Source organism: Heteronotia binoei, chromosome 4 (assembly GCF_032191835.1).
Source record: "Heteronotia binoei isolate CCM8104 ecotype False Entrance Well chromosome 4, APGP_CSIRO_Hbin_v1, whole genome shotgun sequence".
NCBI lineage: Eukaryota > Metazoa > Chordata > Lepidosauria > Squamata > Gekkonidae > Heteronotia > Heteronotia binoei.
The window spans coordinates 56,413,631-56,436,197 of record NC_083226.1 but is presented as its reverse complement, the minus strand read 5'-3'; the positions used below and the strand labels follow the sequence as shown (position 1 = coordinate 56,436,197).

Here is a 22,567-nt window from a genome sequence, read left to right as displayed (position 1 = left end):
TGTGACTGGTTCAAAACCACCCAGTCAGATTCCACAGCAAAAACTTGGGTCTGGCAGACCCTGCTCTGAAGCACTGGCTGCCACGTCACTCTGGCTGTTATAGGGGAGCTGCTGCTGCTGAACAGGAGCAACAGCCAGGCCTACTTAAAGCCATGCCAGTCAGGTGGCATCAAGGGTGCTTCCAGGTCTAGGGTAGCCAACCTCCAAGTAGAGCCTGAAGATATTCTGGGATCACAACTGAATGTTCTATTCAGCTGAGAGTTCTCCCCTTCCCAAACTCTGGCTTCCTTAGACTCCACCACAAAATATCCAGGAATTTCCCACCAATCTGGAGCTGATAACTGCAATCAGGACTGAGAAGAATGAGTTCTCCCTCAAAGGTCAAAATAGGCCTAGAAAGGGCCTCCTCCTCTTGCCTGTTATGGACAGAACCAAGTTTGTTGGTTTTTCCTGACAAAAGCATGCTTGGTTGCATAGCAACAGCCACTGCCTAACAGCTTCCCCAGAGGTCTAGCAGGCAGGAGAGAGGAGTAGACTCAACCAATGGGAGGTAAGTACGGTTGACTGGCAGCTGATCTGCCAATGGTTGACATTGTATGCAGCACAGCCAATGGGAACCAGAAAATACCAGCACACAAGGCATACACACAGACAGACAGAATTAATAAATGAATATATATGAAGCTGCCTTATACCAATCAGACCAATACTGACATTGATTGACCAATGATCTGTTTTGGTATGAGGCAGCTTCCTATGTTCGCTTTGTGCCTTAGCAAAAAAGGCAGAATATAAATAAATAAAATTGTTAATAGTTATGTGTTTACAAAAAGATAAAAGGCAGGCAAAGTTTCTGCAATAGCATTTACTTGTGTACTGTACTCACATCAAACCAGACATGTTGCTGGATATACCTCTTGCTGGGAGATTAATGATCTGATATAGGAAAGCTAACTAGACACCTAAGGCTTTCAGAAGTATGTGTATATCTGACCCAGTGATCCAGAACAATCTGCCTAAATGCCAAAAATAGAGTTATGCAGAGAAGGCCTCAGTGATGCAGTCCTGACTGGGAAATTTATCTATAAGTATGCCATCATTCTAAAACTCTTGTTCCAGATGGTTTAAGGTTTTAAAGGTTAGTATCAGCACTGTGTATTCTGCACAGAAATAGACTGGAACCCAGTGAAGGTAACTATGGAAATCTTGAAATTTTAAAATGTGCCCTTAAGGAGAGTAGTTAGAGACAAAACTAATTCTATGGACACTTATGCTGATCTGCAGTCTGTTCAGAATTCTGCATTTCTGTATGTTACCAGATAATCAAGACTGATCATGCCTGACAAATGGATTTGCAAGATTTAACATTTTCTACACACTGAAAAGCTTTATAAGACCATGCCTTCTGCTTGAATAGATGGAGAATACTCTAAAATTTCAGCTGAGCAACATTCAGGATTTGTGGCCAAGGGAAAATTGAATATATTATACTCTGTTATCTCATTGTACTCTGCATAAAGCTCCTGTAGTCAGTTTAAAAAAAAAAAAAAAAGATATCCTTGAAAGCAATTCCTGGATGCATGTAAGATTTGCCATTCACTCTGTATTTATATGAATTTGTCATTTATAGGTTTCTTTTGCCATGGAAGCCTATAAGATTCACCATAAATCCATACAAATGCATTGCTGCTCTCTGCTACAGAGTACATTTAAATCTAGTTTAATGTAAATATAGCCCCAGTGATGTTGTGATGTATGCACTTTAAAAGCTCAGAAGTGTTGTGTAAATATGCAAAGGACTGTGACACCACAGAGCTTGATTGACAGGCTGCTCAAAGAAATTTGATTGGTAGCATCAGTTGAAAGAGCCCCATAGTGCAGAGTGGTAAAGCTGGAGTACTGCAATTGGAGTCCTCTGCTCACGACCTGAGTTCGATCCCAGCGGAAGCTGGTTCAGGTAGTTAGCTCCAGGTTGACTCAGCCTTCCATCCTTCCGAGGTCGGGAAAATGAGTACCCAGCTTGCGGGGGGGAGGGGGGTGGGGAGTGAAGATGACTGGGGAAGGCAATGGCAAACCACCCTGTAAAAAGTCTGCCATAAAAACATTGTGAAAGCAACGCCACCCCAGAGTCGAAATTGACTGGTGCTTGCACAGGGGACTACCTTTACCTTTAACATCAGCTGAGTAATAGGACTTAGAGCTGAATGCTGAAGAAGACTAATTCTGAGTCTAGCCCTGACAGAGAAGAGTTGAGTGCTGACTGAGTTTGTGTTTGTGATTGAGAGCAGTTTAACATGGACAGAGAACTAGTAAGGTTGGCAGGAGGAGTGGGTAGATTGGTAGGAAAAAGAAGAGAGAAAGGGAAAGATGGGGGATATTGGCATGGGGGAAGAGAAAGAAGTGGGAATTGTCTTGGGGGAAACAGAGACAACAAGAGTGGGGGGAGGTGGGAAGAGAGCAAGGGTGGGGTGAGTGAATGCTAAGGGTGAGGATATGTGGAAAGACAGCAAAGGTGAATGAATGCCAAAGGAGTGGGGAGGAGGGAAGAAAGCAAGGGTAGGGTGAGTGAATGCTGGGGATAGCTGAGGGAATGAGAACAAAGGAAGGAAGTGGAGATAAAGAGAATGGGAGAAAGGGTAAATGGGGGGTACGTTATCAGAGAAAGGGGTAGATTGACAGAGAAGGGAAGGAGGGCAAAAGAGATGGGGTAGATTGACAGATGGGGAAAGGGAGAAAGAGAAGAAAGATTGATAGAGGAAGAGGGGAAGGTCTCCACTTGTGTTCATCTAATCCCTTCTTGAAGCTGTCTATGTTTGTAGCTGCCATCACTCCCTTTGGCAGTGAATCCTGCATGTTAATTACTCTTGGGGGGAGGGAAGTACTTTGTTTTATCTGTTCTAAACCTATTGCTCATTAATTTTGTGTGCCCACAAGATGTTGAATTGTGAGAAAGGGAGAAAAGTTGTTTTTTCTCTTCCTTCTCTACCCCATGCATTATTTCTCCAAGATTAAGAGACTTAATCTATTTAACCTTTCTTCACAGGAAATGTTCAATCCCCTTAATCATTTTAGTTGCCCTTCTCTGCACTTTTCCCACATAATATCTGCTAAAATGGGTGTCAAACATGTGGCCCAGCGGCTTGATTTGGCTCCTATCAGGCCTGCAAGCAAGTCTGCTTCTTTCTCCCTCTCTTGCTTCCTTCAGTTATCAGAAATAACTGTTAAATAAAATATTGCAAGAGTGCTAATCTTTTAAGCATGTATTATTTCAAGGGGTTTTTTTAAATTGTGTTTGTGTCCTTTATAAAGTTAATGTCTCCACTACTTGGAATTACATTTTATAACACACATGGCCCAGCCCGACAAGGTCTCATTTATGCCAGATCCTGCCTCATAACAAATGAGGTTGACACCCCTGTGCTAAAATGTCTATTTAAGATGTGGTGACCAGAACTGCATACAGTATTCCAAATGAAAACTGTCAATTTACACAGGGGCATTATGATACTTGTTGATTTGTTTTTGATTCCCTTCCTAATAATCTCCAGCATTTGCCTATGTTTTTGCAGTTGTACACTGGGTTGACATTTTCAGTGAGTTATCTACCACGACTCCAAGATCTCTCTCCTGGTCAGCCTCTGCCAGTTTGTTAAGATTTTTTGCTCCAATGTGCATTATTTTGCACTTGACCACATTGAACCTCATTTGCCACACTGATGCCCACTCACCAGCCTCAACAGTTCCCTCTGGAGTGCCTCATAATCCTCCCTGCTTCTCTGAATAACTTAAGTGTCATCCACAAATTTAGCCACTTCGCTGGCTAAACACTGGTGTTGAGTCATGCAAAAGTGCTGATGTCGAGTCATGCTGGGGGGACTCTGACTGATGCCAGCATTTTTGCATGACTCAAAGTGAATTGTGATTGTATCACCATCTCAATATCATGTATGTGCCTGACGAAGTTCGCTGAGAAATGGTGTGGACACTGGTCTGCTGTTGCACTTTGTATTGGGACTTTGAGATTGGATTCTACATCCATGTGAGCCAAAGAAGAGAAAACTGTGCTCTTGTATATTGAAATTAGTTTTTGGGACTATTCTTAAACTTTGGCTTATATGTGAATTGTACTGAAGTCTGTCTTTCCGAGTCTGCAATGTTTGAAGCTATGTACAGTACTAATCTATGCCTACAGTACTGTCTATATACAGTACTAATATATGAGTTGTAGTGATTTTACTATAATTATAAGCACTTTATTCTATTTCTACAAATATACAACACTTTTTTGCAGTAATTGGCCGTGAGCTTGCACTTTTGTGGATAGCTAATTGGCACAGCTTCCTCTTTTGTGGTTTGTCAGTAAACAACCCACCAACAGAAATACCAAGTTGTGTGGATTTTGGTAGAAGCCCCAGACTTTTTGTTAAACCCCCCAGATATCTATTCAAAACATGCGCTGGTTTCCCTGGATTACATGAAAAACAAAGGTCAGTGTCATCTTATTCCAAATATTTCTGGATGACCTCTCCCAAAGACTGCATCTTGATGAGGGTATAGAAAAGAGCCCTTTGGAATTGATAGTGTAAATGCTGTGGACAATTGTATTTAAGGACAATTTTCTAGAATCAATTTGACATATGGGTATAGAACTACTGGAGTGCAGCGTCTTCAAATAACACCTGCTAGGGAACCCCAAAGGGATATCATGGTTAATAAGATGTCCAGGAGAATAATTAAGTATGCACTCTCCTGCTTTATTTCCTAGGACAGGGGGAGCTAGATCGTTTGAGTCCTAAAACTGGGCCAGAAGCCAGATTAAAATGGATTTAAATAACATGGATAATCCAGAATTGACTGGAGGTGAGTTGCCATCATTATTCAAGCATATTGCCCCCACAAACAGAATTTTAGCCACTGAATGATAGTTAAAAATTAGGTCCAGGAAGGATTTGATGAGCAGTTCTTCAGTAATGCTCATCTTCATTTGAGCAGTCTGACTTAACAAAGTTTGCATTTTGAGTGAGACATGGTGGCAGTAATTGTATAAAGGGCTGTGTATGACCCGTTACTAAAACCTAAAGTTTCTTCTGTTCATATACATTTCTTCTTTTCCCTCACTCAAATGCATGGGCATTTATTTACAACAATGAAAAGGGTTGTTACTCAAAAGATTGCTTTAAGATTTTGTGTGGTGTGGCTAATGTGAAAAAGTACATGTATGCATCAGAGGTTTTTTTTAAACCACATTAAAAAGATCTTGGTGTTGATAATATATTTCAAGTATATTATCTGGGAAAAATGTTTGTTTGCCATGTCTGAACAGTAAACAGATAGGAAAGGCATTCTTCAGCTTTTCCAAAACTGTGAAGCCAACTTCCTTCTAAGAGAGACCCTTCTAATGAATTCGTGAAACACAAGTGGAAGTAACAGTTGTAAGTATATAATGCTTAGGGTGTGCATTTGGTATTTATTGAGACAAATTAATACTTGAAAAATACTTTATCAATATTTTTTAGTATTTCCTAAACCGAATTGAATTCTCTAATCTGTAATCAAACACCAATATAGATAATTTCATTCAAAGCCAATATTATTCAGCTTTTATTTGGCTTGGCATGGCAATGCCAAATTGCAGCTTCTCCTGATCATTGGTTTAAACCATGGGGCAGGAGAAGCCTAAGGCTTTATCCTTCTGGGTTCATTAATGCCACAGCTTGCAAAACACATTTCAAGAGACCTTCCCTCCAAGTTGTGTGCAGACTGGTTTGGGGAGGTGAGATCCTAGGGTTGGTCCAAGTGTAATGGGGAGGGAGTGTGTCAAACACCCCTCCTGCAAGCTAGAGGCATTAAACTGGCAGCAGATTTTCCCAGGTTGCCCCTCTATCTGCCCTCCAAGTTGTGAGAAAACTGGCTTTGGGAGGAGGGGAAATCCTAGAGTCCATGTGCAAAAGGGGAGGGAGTGTGTCAAACCCCACTGAAAGCTAGAGGCATCAAACTGGCAGTGTACCTCTCTGGGATGCTCCTCTATCTGCTTTCCAAGTTGTGTGCAGATTGGCTTTTTTTTTGGGGGGGGGAGGGGGAAATTCTAGGGTCCATGTACAAAAGGGGAGGGAGTGTGTAAAACACTCTCCCTGCAAACTAGACCTCCCTGAGGTGCCCCTCTACTTGCCCTCCAAGTTATGTTTAAGCCTCCTAGCAAGATGCCAAACACATTTAAAGGGACCATCCCTTTAAATGTTTTTTGCAAGCCATAGAGCTTGTGAACTCAAAAGGCTTGCAAAGCACATCTGAAGGAACTGTCCCTTTAAATACAGAGCCAATAAATTTGGCGATCCTGATTATTTTCTGAATTCCAACATTATACTGATTTCAGGAATATTAGGAAATACAGATATTTTCTGGATTCAGTACACCTGACCCTGAATACCATTCTTTTTGTGCACACCCCTGTATAATGGTTGTACATCTGGGCCTCAATTAGGGTGGCTGCAATCATACACACAATGACATGAACTTAAAGCTCAGTGTATCAGGTGTAAACTTTCCCCATAAATCTTTAAAACATCACCACTCAATGAAAATGTCATACAAAGGGAGGGGTATTGGTAAGACGCATATAAAGAAGGCCAATAGGATGAGTAGAATCCACTATGCAAAGAGGTATGTAGTAAATATCAAAGTCTCCTGCGTTTCAAAATACCCAGATTTAGGTACAAACATAAATGTTTTCACTCTGTACACCACAAGCTCCACAAGGAGAATTAGAAACAGAAAGAGCAATTAACATGTGTTGATCCAAGTTGTTAAATGTTGTACTAAGGCTCCAGGATAAAACATTGAGAGAAAAAGGCTGACGAAGGACTGAAACTGTGTGGAATCCTGGGCTAGTGGTCCCTTACTCTCTTGGAGACAAGCTTTGCTGGAGATTTGAGAACTCCACCCAAGTTGCTGAACATAAAGGAGAACAGCAGGAAGGCAATTGCCTCTGACCAACTGTACCTTATTATCTTCATACAGCAGACACTGGGGGCAGTGAACATAACTTTTTTTCTAGCTGAGCATTTGTGAATTAAGTATCATGAGTGGTTAACAAGTCACTAATGATGACTATTGCTATGCATGTATATTGTGTAAAAGTGTTATTGTTATTCCAGTGTTTTTTGACTTAATTATTCACTTATATAGGAACCTGTTGATATTTACCTAAATATTTATTGTGACACAGAGTGTTGGAATGGATGGGCCATTGGCCTGATCCAACATGGCTTCTCTTATGTTCTTATGTAAGGCCGATGCATACAATATGGATTCCTGTTGCTGCAGAATGTTCCTACACTAGTGCAATTTGTGAAAACAGTCAACATAAGCTGGATAGAGACCTCCTACCCCTACTCCCTCCCATGTGTCCATGCTGGAGACCATCTGAAAAAGGTTAAACTCAGGGCTTTTTTTGAGCAGGAACGCAGTTACGGCTGGCTTGGTGTCAGGGGGTGTGGCCTAAGATGCAAATGAGTTCCTGATGGGCCTTTTCTACAAAAAAGTCCCGTGTGTAACAATGGGAACATCACAGGTGAGGCCTAATAGATAAATGAGTTTATGCTGAGCTTTTTCTAAAAAAAAAAAAAAAACCCTGGTCAAATTCAGTATGCAATTCAGCAAATTTTGGTGGTACATTATTCTTAGCCAAAGAAAGAGTAATTATCAGTAAGAGTAAATGAGAAGTGAAGAAAGTTAGCCCTTCCCAAAAACCAAAAAGCTGTTAATGAATGGTATCTAACAAATTAGCATGCTTTGAACGAATATGAATGCTTTCATAAACATTTAAACAATTATATTTATGAACAATATTAATAAAGAAGCTGTAATAAAGAAGTCTATAAAAATTTGAAGGGAACATAAAACAGAGATTTAGTTTTTTAAAAGAAAAAATGAGGATTTTTACAATGTCTTTGCAGTTCACCTTTAAGTATAGTAACTTGATCTTGTCACTTTTCAAATATGTCAAATGTCTTTTGCCAGGTTTGTTGATCAATATTTTCATTTCATTTTATTCGATTTATATCCCGCCCTCCCCACCGAGGCAGCTCAGGGCAGCTATATGGAACACTTTGAAGAATGTACAACATGGTCTGCATTTATTCTGTAACTGCATTTTAGGTGAAAAAAATCAGTGAAAGTCAGAAATATGTCTAGCAAATTATTTCCCCCCACATTTCTTCTAAATTAAGAGCATTTGCAAGATCAATTAAAATACTGGGGAAATAGTTGAAAGGTTGAGTTGTGTTCTGTAGCTTTGCCACTCCTGGGTTTGTTCCCTCTCATTTTTAATAAAGTTAATAAATTTAATAAATAAATAAATAAATAAATAAAATCCCTGGTCTATTGGACCCCTCAAAAATCAGGATTTCTGAAAAATCCCAGATCCAAATAATTTGCAGGTATTGGAATCCTAGATTTTTCAGATATCCTGAAACATTGGGGGGTCCAATAGACTCAGGGAAAAAATCCTGCACAGACTACTGTTGAAAAGATCTTAGTAGGATTCTGAATAGGATTGTTCTCTGAATTCCCCTCCTGGATCGGGAGTACACTGGCAGTTGTATCAAGTTCAGCTTCAAGAATAAGTTGCTCAACTGATCATAAAAGGTTTTCACCACAATTCAGTCTGGCATGGTTTTTCATCCACTTCCATGAAATATTAGTATCCATGTGGCAAGAGATTTAATGAAGCCCTTTCTTTGTTACATTAACTGTAATCAGGGCTTTTTTTGTAGAAAAAGCCCTGCAGGAACTCATATGCGAGGCCACACCTCTGACATGACCATCATTTGCATACTAGGTCACACCTCTGACATCACCATCATTTTGCATACTAGGCTACACCTCTGACATTACCAAAAGCAGGGATTTTTTTGTAGAGAAAGCCCAGCAGGAACTAATTAGCATACAAGACCGCACCTCTGGCATCACCATCATTTGAATATCAGGCCACACACCCTGACATCACTTGAACTGCGATCATCCAGCCACACCCACCTCAAAGTTTCTGGTGATTGATGCTGGAAGTTCTAGAGAGAGCAAAGTCTATAGACTATAGTCACTCCAGCAAACACCACATACCTTAGCTTTAAAGCAGTTTCCAACACAATTAAAATTCGTCTCTGAAATGTTTGTTGCCTCTTATGCTGTTTACCTTGTATGTTGTCAAAACCAATAAAAATATTATTTAAAGAACAATTTCCATACTTTTAATAATTTATATTATATTTATAAGTAGCACTAACCATGAAGCACTCCTCAGTGCACCTGCTCCCACCCCCCAGTGTCCCTGGGTTCAAGTCTTGCAGAGTCTGGCCTTGGGACGCTGCTGGGGCAGAAAGTGTTATTTTAACCCATGCTTGAGAGGAAACCAATGGAGCATTACAGCAGACACAAAATGTATTACCCTTTCCAATTAAGAAACCTAGTGACATAGACATCAGTCTCCAAGTCTTACATGTTTATTGCCCCTGCTGTTCCGCCCCCCCCCCCCAGTAGAATTTAGGCTTTAATCTGTTAAAAGCATTTTCACTATTTTGCATACTAATTCACTATTTTGCATACGAATTCACTGCCTAATATGTGAGACTGCTTAATTCCATTCCACAATATTGTCTGACAAGGGCAGAACCTAAGCCTACCAAACCACTTTTACTCCTGAGGAGCTTGGTGCAAAATTAAGCCACTTTGATAGTCTCTCCTTTAATGTCACTCTTAAAGGCAAAGGCAACTTCATAGGAAGTTTGACTCTGTGGAAGCCAAGTAAATATGTGTGTGTGCATGTGGGAGAGAATAACACCCAGGATGGCAAAAGCTCCCAGTAAACAGAAAGATGCATAACAACAGAAAAGATAAGACGCTAGATGGCCATCAAACAGGAATGCTGATCCTGTGGACTTAGGGAGAAGTACTTGTGAATTTCCTGCATTGAACAGGGGGTTGGACTAGATGACATCCAAGAGGGCAGCCGTGTTGGTCTGAAGCAGTAGAACAAAGTAGGAGTCAAGTGTACCTTTAAAACCAACAAGGTTTTATTCAGAACATAAGCTTTCGTGCGCTTGAAGCACATGTCATCAGACGAGGAATCAGGTACAGTGAGCAGGGCTATATATAGCTGGTAGGCAGTGGTTTAGAATGCAAAATGGTACAAATTTAAGATCCAATGACAGAATTCTGTCATTGGATCTTAAATTTGTACAATTTTGCATTCTAAACCACTCACTGTACCTGATTCTCCTCGTCTGATAAAATGTGCTTCAAGCACATGAAAGCTTATGTTCTGAATAAAGCTTTGTTGGTCTTAAAGGTTGCACTTGACTCCTACTTTGATTTTAGAACAGTTAACTGTTAATTGGATGACAGCCTTAGGACTTCAAGGATGAGCACAAGACTCACTGGGGCCCCATGTAAAAGCAAAATCCTGGCTCATGCATATGATTGCCACATGCCACACTTCGGACTGTTGACACCATAACTGTTAGAGACTACAGAAAAACAGGAACAGTATCATTAACTATTAAGGTAAGAAACTTTTAAAGACCACATAGAACAAAACAAACAAATACCAGTTTCTTTCCCTTCCAAAAGGGACAAGCACAAAGCCTCTATTGACCAGGTTCCCTTGCAAGATTTTGCAAAACTAAAAACAGAACATTTCCAAAATAGATTTAGTTGGCTTATATAGTTGCAGAGGGAAGGAAAGCTCTGCTGAAGCCTCAAAAGTTTTGTATGGAAACCTCAACAATCCATTTTTAAGCGCATTCCCAAAGCCAAAGGCATCAGGTAGCAAATCAACCTACTTCACAAAAAGCCTGAACTCCCACTGCTCATAGCTCAGGGTGTTCAGGAACAGCAACAGATGAGAAAGTGTGCCTGCAAAGTCTGGGAGAAGAGGCATTATCTGGAACAACTGAAAGTCTGTCAACTGGATATGAAGGAAGAGAGGCGACCCTAAAGGAGTTGCTGGTTCGCCTGGCCAAAGTCCAGTTTCCCAAAAACCTTTGAGCCAGCTTGAGGTGCCAGCATGTTACTGACCACCGGGACTGGGTATGGATTGTCCTGAAGTGCCTTATTTATTGTGCACTTATAGTCTGCGCAGATGCGCACATCTCCATTAGGCTTCACTGGAGTGACTATGGGTGTTTCCCATGCAGCGTAGGAAACCAGTTCTAGCACTCCCTGGGCCGTGAGGCGGTCTAGCTCTGCTTCTATTTTTAGCTTAAGAGCGAACGGAACTCGCCTGGCCTTTAGCCTTATCGGTCTCGTGTGGGGATCGAGGGGTAAGGTGATGGGAGGCCCTTTGTAGCACCCCAGGGACCCATCAAACACTTCCGGAAATTCCCGGCACATGTGCTCGAAATTTTGCATTCGCAGCTGCTGCACCGCCACTATCTGAATACCAAGTGGTCGAAACCAGGCCAGCCCCAGTAATGTGGTGAGCTGGCGTTTTACCACGAGTATGTCCAGTTTGCCCCTAAAGTTCTTAAACTCCACCCTAACAGTGGCCCAACCCAAAATCTGTACGGGGTTTTTTTGGAAGTCCCACAGTATGAAATCAGCCAGTCGCAGCCTAGGCCGGCCACAGAGGCAAAGTTTTCGTAGAGACTCCTCTGAAATTATGGAGATGGAGGAGCCCGAGTCCAGCTCCATTAGGCATGGAGCGCCCTCGATTCGGACCAACACCCGGACCTTATCGGGGGTGTTGAGGGGCAAGTTCATTACCTGCAGGCTAGTCGATGCGGTCGAGTAGTCATTGGTCGAATCGTGGTTGGTGGACTGGAGTCTGCGGGTGGCCTTGGCCCGGCAAGCCCACGCTATGTGGCCCACTCTTCCACAGTTCCTGCAGTCTACGTTGTGCAGTCACTTGTGTGGATCCCCACAGCTGGCGCACTTAGTGTTGGCTGGTCTCTCGGTCGCTCATGGCCTATTGGTCGCTCTCAGCTCCATTCCTGGGGCCGAAAAACCCTTTGTGATCTCGAAGGTGGCCTCCCCGCAGACACTCAGGAGCACATCTCTCTTACGGCTGTCGTCCGTGACCACATTCGCTCGTAGGTAGCAGTTGACCCGCTCCATGTAGGTCTCCCACCTATCGGGGTTGGCGGGGTCGAACTCTGCAAGGTGGCTCATCATCACACTCGGGTTAGCCATGGTGGCAGTGGCGGTGGGTGCTTCAATCTCCCTAGACTGCGTGCCTTCCTCGTCTCCAGCCAGGTCAGTGAAGTCCCACTTGGGGAGTTACCTAGCTAGAATCCCATCTTCGTTGCCACTGTAATGTACTGAGTGATGAGACGTGTTGAAGGCAACATAATTTATTGGCAAGTACACCGCAAGGAGAGGACACGCGGGCCGGGTCCCGATTATATACATACCCTGGAACAACCCTCCATCTGGCCAGGCCCAATCCTGGCCAGTTAAACTTCCCGCCACAGATCTTGATTGGCGGAGCGTATTAGCGAGCTACATCCGGGGACCAGTGGACTTCCATTGGTCGCCTCTGTAGCGTTCGCTGTGTTGTAACATACTGACTGAAATGTAAGACATAACACACTTTCTCCCCAGTTTGGCTCCAATTCCAACACAAGCTGCCAGGCTGGATTGCACAACCTGAACCTGCCCCTTCTTCTCCGCAGCCACAGGGGTGTGCCTATCTGCTCATTAGCAGCTGCTGAGGAAGAAGGAGGCATGGGAGGGAGGAGGAATGCCTGGCTCCTATACCTCTTCCCTACCCTGGGGAAGGGGGGAACTCCACAAGCCTTAGCCTTCTCCTCCAGCAGCAGTGGCTGCTGCAGGGACCAACACAGCAGAACTTCCCAACAAAAGCAAAAGTTGAGGAGGCAAGGAGAGGCTGTTGGGCGCCAAATGAAAAAGTAGTTGGGCTGGGGCGAGAGAGCTGTAGCTGGCTTCGCTTCTCCCCAGGAGGAAGAAGGACTCTTCCCCTGCTTGGCAGCACCGACTCTCTGCTGGACTGGCTCACCCCAGATAGGAAGGGGCGCTCTGGAATGACTCCTGGCTGCTGGAACAGAAGGGGAGAACTCCGCCTCCTCTCCCCTTCTCCTTGCGGTGCTGCCAGGAACACAAGACAGGGCCAAGCAGTGTTAGTTGCTCTCAGGCACTGTAATGACTCCAACGTTCAGCTACTGCTGGTCTCACTCTTCCCCTGCTTGGCAGCACCGACTCTCTGCTGGACTGGCTCACCCCAGATAGGAAGGGGCGCTCTGGAATAACTCCTGGCTGCTGGAACAGAAGGGGAGAACTCCGCCTCCTCTCCCCTTCTCCTTGCGGTTCTGTTAGGAACACAAGACAGGGCCAAGCAGTGTTAGTTGCTCTCAGGCACTGTAATGACTCCAACGTTCAGCCACTGCTGGTCTCACGTCTAAGACAGCCTCTGGAGCACCTCAGCGTCCCTCTTCACGACCTCTCTCAGAGCTTACAGGCGCAGCGGAAGCGTGCTGGTCCAATAATCCTGTTGATGCGCCTGTGCTTAGTGAGGGTGGTCTTTAGTGACGCAAAGAATGAAGGCTTGCACACAGCAGTGTTAAAACCACTATATACAATTTAACCTGAGGGACCGTCTTTCCCCATATGAACCCCAGAGAGCACTGAGGTCAGTTGGGAAAAATCTAATGACCATCCCTGGGCCGAAGGAGATTAAATACCAGAATACTAGGGCACGGGCATTCTCAATCGCGACCCCTACCCTATGGAACCGACTCCCCAAGGAGGTGCGGGCCCTGCGGAACCTTGATCAGTTCCGCAGGGCCTGCAAGACCGCCCTTTTTAAGCTTGCACACTTGGACTGCTAAGAAGATCGGTAATTAAGGATCCGCCAATGCGGTTTGAAGACCTATACCGCTGAATAACTGTACTCATTGGATTGGTTTTAATGTTGTTAAGTTTAGTGTTTAATGTTTTATATTGTTAAATTTAAAGGCTTTTAACTACTGTATGTTTTTATAAAATGTTGTTAGCCGCCCTGAGCCTGCCGAGGTGGGGAGGGCGGGATATAAATAAAATTTATTATTATTATTATTATTATTATTATTATTATTATTATTATTATTATTATTATTATTATTATTATTATTATTATTATCATTATTATCATTATTATTATTATTATTTTTACACCTCCACTCTCCAATCCGACAGAATGCTCCGCTGCACCTCCACCATACATATCCCACACACAGTAAAGTGTCTTTGTACATTTATACATAAGGTCCACCCAGGTAACCAATCAGCTTGCTGCTGAGTCATGCTGACATTGTCCAGGCTGATGCAATCTGGCAACCAACCACCTTCTGTCACTTAGATGATTTACCTGGCTGTTCTGTTACTTTCACTTTCCCAGCATGTGCATAGAAACTGCTAGGCTTTGCATATATACTCTGACAGGGAGGGGGGAAGAGTCGCCTTGGGCACTGGCTACAAGAGCAAGGGGGCTGAGTTCTGAAGACACAGTTCTAGCCTGCAATAGCCCAATCCTGTGTGCAGATGTCTGATGAAGAGTGCATGCACATGAAAGCTTAAATTCTGAATAAAGTTTTGTTGGTATTAAAGGTGCTACTGGACTTTAAGTTTGTTCTATTGCTTCAGATTAACACAGTTGTCCACCTGGGTCTATTTCCAAACAGCTGTTAGCCTGAGGTGGACAGGAAGAGGGACAGGGATGTGATTTCAATTCTAGAGCCCACCGGTGCTGACAGATATGGGTAGAGGAGAGGCAGGCAAGCTCAGTGCAGTGGCCACTAACAAGCGCAGCAGAACACCCCCACCCCGAGCTGCTGATTCCACGCTTAGCCTGATGGCCTGCTGGTCACCCGCCCTTCCTCTTCTAATAACACTGTGGCAGAACAGGGTGTCAAGAGGCAGCCTGCCTTCTCTCCCCCCCCCACCACACACACAGCCTGAGCTCCCACAAGTCGCCAATTCCCCACTCACCCCGACTGCCTGCTACTCTCCTGCCCTTTCTCCTCCAGCCACCACCAACAAAAGTGCGGCAGAACAGGGCCACGGGGGAAGACTGGCTCTTTTCTCCCCCCCACCCCCACAAGCTGCCAATTTCCCACTCACCTGGACTGCCTGCTGGTCTCCTGCCCTTTCTCCTACAACAAAAGTATGGCACGTCAGGGGGCAGACTGGCTCTTCTACCCTCCCACTTATTCCCCACTGAACCCGATGGCCCACTGGTCTCCTGGCCTTCCTTGTTCAGAAGCAAAATACAACCCCCAGCAGCCTCTTCCAGTCCAGCCCTGCACTCACCAACTGAACTCTTGGGGAGAGAGCTCTCTACAAGGCCGGCCTCAAGAGAAAGAAAGCACCAAACATCTGTCTTTATTTATTTATTTATTTATTTATATTGGGATTTATACCCCGCCCTTCGCACCGAAGTGTCTCAGGGCGGCTTACAACATGATAATACAAATACTACAATTTAAAACACTTACAAGTAAAATTAAAACCATAAATTAATAAAAGCAAGATAGATAAAAACCGGCGGTCTACAGATGCATTTTGTTCCATCCAAAAGATTTCCTTGTCAGTCAGTATTATAGGCCTGCCGGAAGAGGGCTGTCTTACAGGCCCTGCGGAACTGCCCTAGGTCCTAGCAATGGGCAGCCCTGCGGAACTGCCCTAGGTCCTAGCGGAACTGCCCTAGGCCCTGCGGAACTGCCCTAGGTCCTAGCAATGGGCAGCGCAGCCAGACCAGCAATGGCAGCGCTACTCTGACCTTGCTGCTAAGCCATGTAGGAACAAGCCCCACCTTCCAAAAAACCTGGGCTTCATAGCAAATTACCACCACAGCCACGCTTCTGTAAGTAGGATTTGAAGGGTGAGTGGCTGCTTCTGCAGCTGAAACACTGGGTAGCCGAACTGGAACACTAGGACTCCCAGCCGGAACTCTGTTTCAGTGCATTCCGGTACAAAAAAAAAGCCCTGGCTGTAATACACAAACGCTCATGGTTTATTATATATTTTGTTATTCTGCCCTTCCTCTAAGGATCTCTTGACAGAATACTAGGTTTTCCCTCACTCCATCTCATGTTTAAAGCAATCCAGTGAGCCAGGTTAGGATGGGGGGGGGGGCATAAGATGACCAAGTGAACTTTGTGGCTGAGAGAAGATTTGAATTCAGGTACCCCAGTCCTAGTCTGACATTGCAACCCCTACAATCACATTAACTTATCCAGATTTTTTGGCACATTTTACAGCTATATGAATTTATCTTATCATTCCCTTACACCTTGACACCGCTGGGCATAGCAGTAAACAAACAAACAAACAATAATCAGTTTCTTAAAGGTAAAGGTAGTCCCCTGTGCAAGCACCAGTCATTGTTGACTCTGGGGTGACGTTGCTTTCACAATGTTTTCATGGCACACTTTACAGGATGGTTTGCCATTGCCTTCCCCAGTTATCTCCACTTTTCCCTCAGCAAGCTGGGTACTCATTTTACCGACCTTGGAAGGATGGAAGTCTGAGTCAACCTGGAGCTGGCTACCTGAACCAGCTTCTGCTGGGATTGAACTCAGGCTGTGAGCAGAGGGCTCTGACTGCAGTACTGCAGCTTTACCACTCTGCGCCACGGGGCTCTTAATCAGTTTCTTAACATTATCTAATTAATTGGAAAATGCAAGTAAAACAAATAATACAATAAACAATATTATATTAATCATGTTAAATAATACTGTTGTTTAACACCTCATTCTTATGTATTTGGTCCAAATGCATTCAAACACACTCCTTTTGTAAGTGTTATAAGACTGCAGCCTGAACCAGTCTCCTAACAATTCTGCAAGCTTTTTCTATATTCACATGATTTGCCCTGTCCACTCAAGAAACAAGGGGGTTGTCTGTTGCTGCTGCAGCTCTCCGTTCCTCCAAGAATATAAAAGCACTTTAAAGACGCCATCGGGGTTTGTAATTTTTTTTAATGTAACTGATTTTATTGATATATGTATTTTATTTTAATGTTGTACATTGCCTAGAGCCTGGCACTAGCCAGGATGGGGCAATTCATCAAATAATAATAATAATTGTCAGCTTTTTTTTTTTTTTTACAGAAGGTAGATATTGTGAAGGGAAGGCATGGCTATTGCAATGTACAAGCTACTCAGGTTGCAGCTCAGGTTGTGGCATCACAACCTACTGAGGATTCCATCATTGGGCCTCATCTTACTCCAACCTGGCAATAGCATACGTATGCCACTACTGCTTTAGTCCAAGGCAGGCTGCAGTGCTTCTGGCAATTTTGTTGGAGCTCAGTCAGCAGATGGCATCACAGGAGGAGGTATCTAAATACCTTGAGCTAGTGCTAGGGAAAAGACAGGAAAAAAATCACTTCTATAAACTCTAAACCCCTATCTTTAGGAGTTAGACTGTATCCAGTGCAATGTCTTACATTACTGGAAGTATCTGAAAGGCTGTCACTTAGAGGAGGGCAGGCGGCTGTTCCTGTTGATGGCAAAAGATAGGACTCACAATAATGGGTTTAAATTAAGGGCAGGAAGATACCAGATGGATATTAGGAAAATAGTTTGGGCCTCAGTTTGAGTGAGTTTGGGCCAAAGTTTGCATCAGAGTGGTGTTCTGGAAACTCTGGCATTGCCCCCCCCCCCTCCTCCATTCCTATCTCTGTACAGTGAAGTCCTGCATTGTTTTTTCATCCCATTTAGGAATGGTATTGAGGGAAGGCAGTCAGCCAGTCACCAGCAGCTTAACCCCACCCCCAGCAACCCTCAGTCAGGCCAGGACAAGCCCTCAGTTAGGACAACATGTGTTGCCTTTTTGCTGCTGCTGCCACCGCACAACAGAAGTGTGACACGAACGCAGCACATTTTTATACTACCCAGGGCTTTTTTTGTAGCATGAACTCCTTTGCATATTAAGCCAAACAACCCTGATATAGCCAATCATCTAAGAGCTTTTGTTGTTGTTCAGTCGCACAGTCAAGTCCAGCTCTTTGCGACCCCATGGACAAAGTCACGCCAGGCCCTCCTGTCTTCCACTATCCTCCAAAGTCTGCTCAAATTTGTGTTAGTTACATCGGTAATGGTGTCCAGTCATCTCATCTTTTGCTGTCCCCTTCTTCTTTTGCCTTCTGTCTTTTCCAGCATCAGGATCTTCTCCAGTGAGTGCTCCCTTTTCATTTGGTGGCCAAAGTATTTGAGCTTCAGCTTCAGCATCTGACCTTCCAGGGAACAGTCTGGGTTGATTTCCCTTAGGACTGACTGATTTGATCTTCTTGCAGTCCAAGGGACTCTCAAGATTCTTCTCCAGCATCACAGCTCAAAAGCATCTATTCTTCTGTGCTCAGCCTTCCTTATGGCCCAGCTCTCACAGCCATACATTACTACTGGGAATACCATCACTTTGACTATATGGACTTTTGTTGGCAGTGTGATGTTTCTGCTTTTTATTATACTGCCCAGGTTCACCATAGCTGTCCTCTCAAGGAGCAAATGTCTTTTAATTTCATGGCTACAGTCACCATCTGCAGTATTCCTGGATCCCAGAAATGTGACATCTGTCACTATTTCCTTGTCTTCCCCTTCTATTTGCCAAGGTGTGATGGGGCTGGATGCCATGATCTTAGGTTTTTTTATGTTGAGTTTCAAGTCTACTTTTGTGCTCTCCTCTTTCACCCTCTTTCTTTAGGTCCTCCTCACTTTTTGCCATTAGAGTGGTATCATCTGCATATCTGAGGTTGCTGATATTTTTCCCGGCAATCTTAATTTTGGCTTCTGCTTCATCCAGGCCAGCATTCTGCATGATGTACTCTGCATATAAATTAAAAAAGCAAGGTGACAATATACATCCTTGTTGAACTCCTTTTCCTATTCTAAACCAATCAGTTGTTCCATATCCCATTCTGACCATTGCTTCTTGACCTTTATACAGGTTTTTCAGGAGGTATGTGAGGTGGTCTGGTACTCCCATCTCTTTAAGGACTTGCCACAGTTTGTTATACTCCACACAATCAAAGGCATAGCCAATGAAACAGGAATAGATGTTTTTCTGATACTCCGGTGCTTTCTCCATAATCCAGCAACTGTTGGCAATTTGATCTCTAGTTCCTCTACCTCTCCAATACCCAGCTTGAACTTCTGGTAGTTCCCAATCTACATACTGCTAAAGCCTAGCTTGTAGGATCTTTAACATGACCTTGCTGGCATGTGAAATGAGCGCAATGGTGCGATAGTTTGAACATTCCCTGGCATTACCCTTTTTTGGGATTGGAATATAAACTGACCTTTTCCAATCCTGTGGCCACTGTTGCATTTTCCAAATTTATTGACATAATGTATGCATCACTTTAACAGCATAATCTTTTAGGACTTTGAATACCTCAACTGGGATACCGTCATTTCCGCTCGCTTTGTTGTTAGTAATGCTTTCTAAGGCCCATTTGACTTCATACTCCAGGATGTTTGGCTCAAGGTCAGTGATTCCACTGTCATGGTTGTCAAGGACATTGAGATCCTTCTTGTATAATTCTTCTGTGTATTCTTGCCACCTCTTCCTGATCTCTTCTGCTTCTGTTAGGTCCCTGCCATTTTTGTCCTGTATCATGGCCATCTTTGCACAAAACATTCCCTTGATTTCTCTTGTCCTTCTGGGGAAGGATCTCTTGTCCTTCCCATTCAATTACTTTCCTCTATCGCTTTGCATTGTTCCTTCAGGAAGGCCTCCTTATCTCTCCTTGCTGTTCTCTGGAAATTTGCATTCAGTTGGGTGAATTTTTCTTTTTCACCTTTGCCTTTCATTTTTCTTCTTTCCTCAGCTATTTCTGAAGCCTCATCAGACAGCCATTTTGCTTTCTTGCATTTCTTTTTCTTTGGGATGGTGCTGATTGCTGCTTCTGTACAATGTCATACAACTCCGTCCATAGTTCTTCAGGCACTCTGTCTATCAATTCCTTAAACCTATTCTTCACCTCCACTGTATATTCATAAGGGATGTGATCAAGGTCAAACCTGAATGGCCTAATGGCTTTCCCAGTTTTCTTCAGTTTAAGCCTCAATTTTGCTCATGATGTGAGCCGCAGTCAGCTCCAGGTCTTGTTTTTGCTGACTGTAAGGAGCTTCTCCATCTTTGACTGCAGAGTATATATAATTTTTCTTTTTCACTTTTGCCTTTCATTTTCCTTCTTTCCTCAGCTATTTCTGAAGCCTCATCAGACAGCCATTTTGCTTTCTTGCATTTCTTTTTCTTTGGGATGGTGCTGATTGCTGCCTTCTGTACAATGTCATGAACCTCCGTTCATAGTTCTTCAGGCACTCTGTCTATCAGTTCCTTAAACCTATTCTTCACCTCCACTGTATATTCATAAGGGATGCGATCAAGGTCAAACCTGAATGGCCTAATGGCTTCCCCAGTTTTCTTCAGTTTAAGCCTCAATTTTGCTCATGATCTGAGTCGCAGTCAGCTCCAGGTCTTGTTTTTGCCGACTGTAAGGAGCGTCTCCATCTTTGACTACAGAGTATATATAATCAATCTAATTTCTGTGTTGCCCATCAGGTGATGTCCATGCGTAGAGTCGCCTTTTAGGTTGTTGGAAGAGGGTGTTTGCTATGACCAGTTTGTTCTCTTGACAAAACTCTATTAGCCTTTGCCTGGCTTCATTTTGTTCTCCAAGGCAAAACTTGTCAGTTGTTCTGGTTACCTTTTGACTTCCTACTTTGGCATTCCAGTCCCTATGATGAGAAGGACATCTTTTGTTGGTGTTAATTCTAGAAGATATTGTAGATCTTCATAAAACTGGTCCACTTCAGCCTCTTCTGCATCAATGTTGGGGCATGGATTACTGTGATATTGAATGGTTTGCCTTGGATATGGACTGAGATCATTCTGTCTTTTTTGAGATTGTATCCCATCACTGCCTTCCTCACTCTCTTGTTAACTATAAAGGCCACACTATTTCTTCTACAGGACTCTTGCCCACAATAATAGATGTAGTGATTCTCTGAGTTAAATTCACCCATTACCATCCATTTTAGTTCGCTGATTCCCAAGATGACAATGTTCAGTCTTGCCATCTCTTGGTTTAAAACCAATTCATTATACTGAAATATATATTGTAATAACACTTAACATCTATCATTAAAATTAATACATATACATTACATTTTCTCCACCTCCCCCCCCTCTTTTAGTGACCCCCGGCAATGTATTTTAATTAAGTTGCTAAAAACAAAAGGTAATCAGTTTGTCTATTAAAGAATCTTCATAAGAAAAAAACATCATAAAGCAAAAAGAAAGGAAAGGAAAGGAAAGGAAAGAAAAGAAAAGAAAAGAAAAGAAAAGAAAAGAAAAGAAAAGAAAAGAAAAAAACCCATCTTCATAATAGTCCTTCAGTCATTATCAAAAGAATGGAAAAAAATAGTCTCACCTTTTTACTATAGTCCATTTAACGTTCCTTTAGAACTTAGTCATTGTCAAAAATCACCAAATAACCTTTAACATTCCATAGTTTTTCAACATATTTTTTGAAATTTTCCCCATTCATTTTTAAACTTCTCTAAATCATGTTCTTTTAAGATTCTTGTAAGCTTGTCCATTTTACTCAAATGCATAACTTTTAAAGTCCATTTGCACTTTTCTGGTATTTTATCTTGCTTCCACATCTGCGCATATAATGTCCGAGCAGCTGAAAGCATATACCAATTATTGTTCTATCTTGTTTTGAAAATATTTCCATTTGTAATCACAACAGAAAAATGTCTGGTGCCTTCTTGATATTATATCCCCAAAATTTTGAAATCTCTTGCTGAATCATTTGCCAAAATTGTTTTGCCTTTTCACAAGTCCACCACATATGGTAGAAAGGTCCTTCTTGTTTTTTGCATTTCCAACATCTATCTGTCTCCTGATTGTTCATTTTTGCCAGTTTCTTAGGTGTCATATACCACCTATATAACATTTTGAAACAATTTTCTCTAATGTTGTAACATGTAGATATTTTGCCTAGATGATGTAGACAGCAGGTATTAAAACACCTTCTCTGTCCAGCATAGAGGGTCTGGTGAGCTTCCCCACTGGAAAGCTCGTCAATTCTCCATGAAATCCAAACCGGAAGTCAAAAGCCACGCCCCTTTTTTTCTCCTTGGCCAATGAACAAAATTCTATGGCCAGTTGTTTGTTCCATAAAAATTTGCAATCCATTTGCTTAATATGTACGTCTTGTAGATAAATTATATTACATTTTTGTTTCCCAATCCAATGAAAGGTTGCCTTTCTTTTTGTGGTGAATTTAGTCCATTTACATTCCAAGATATTAATTTGTAATCCATAATGATTTTTTTATTCTTAATCTGTTCCTCCAAATTCTTTATGATCCCCCAAGAACTTTGTCATTTCCTGGGTGCTTGTAATTGTGAATCTCTTTCCTTTGTATTCAAAACTTAAACCCTCTGGAAGTATCCATCTGTATCTCATTTTATTTTCTCTCAGCTTTTCTGTCAATTTTTTATACAGTCTTCTGTCGTTGATGACTTTCCTTGGCAATTCTTTCATGATTCTTACACTG

At 42.7% G+C, this 22,567-nt stretch overlaps 1 protein-coding gene across 1 annotated transcript in view; it reads right to left on the bottom strand.

The window, feature by feature from the left end:
* PTPRD (protein tyrosine phosphatase receptor type D) overlaps positions 1-22,567 on the bottom strand; it is a 1,753,725-nt gene that overhangs the window by 1,581,192 nt on the left and 149,966 nt on the right. The window lies entirely within an intron of this gene.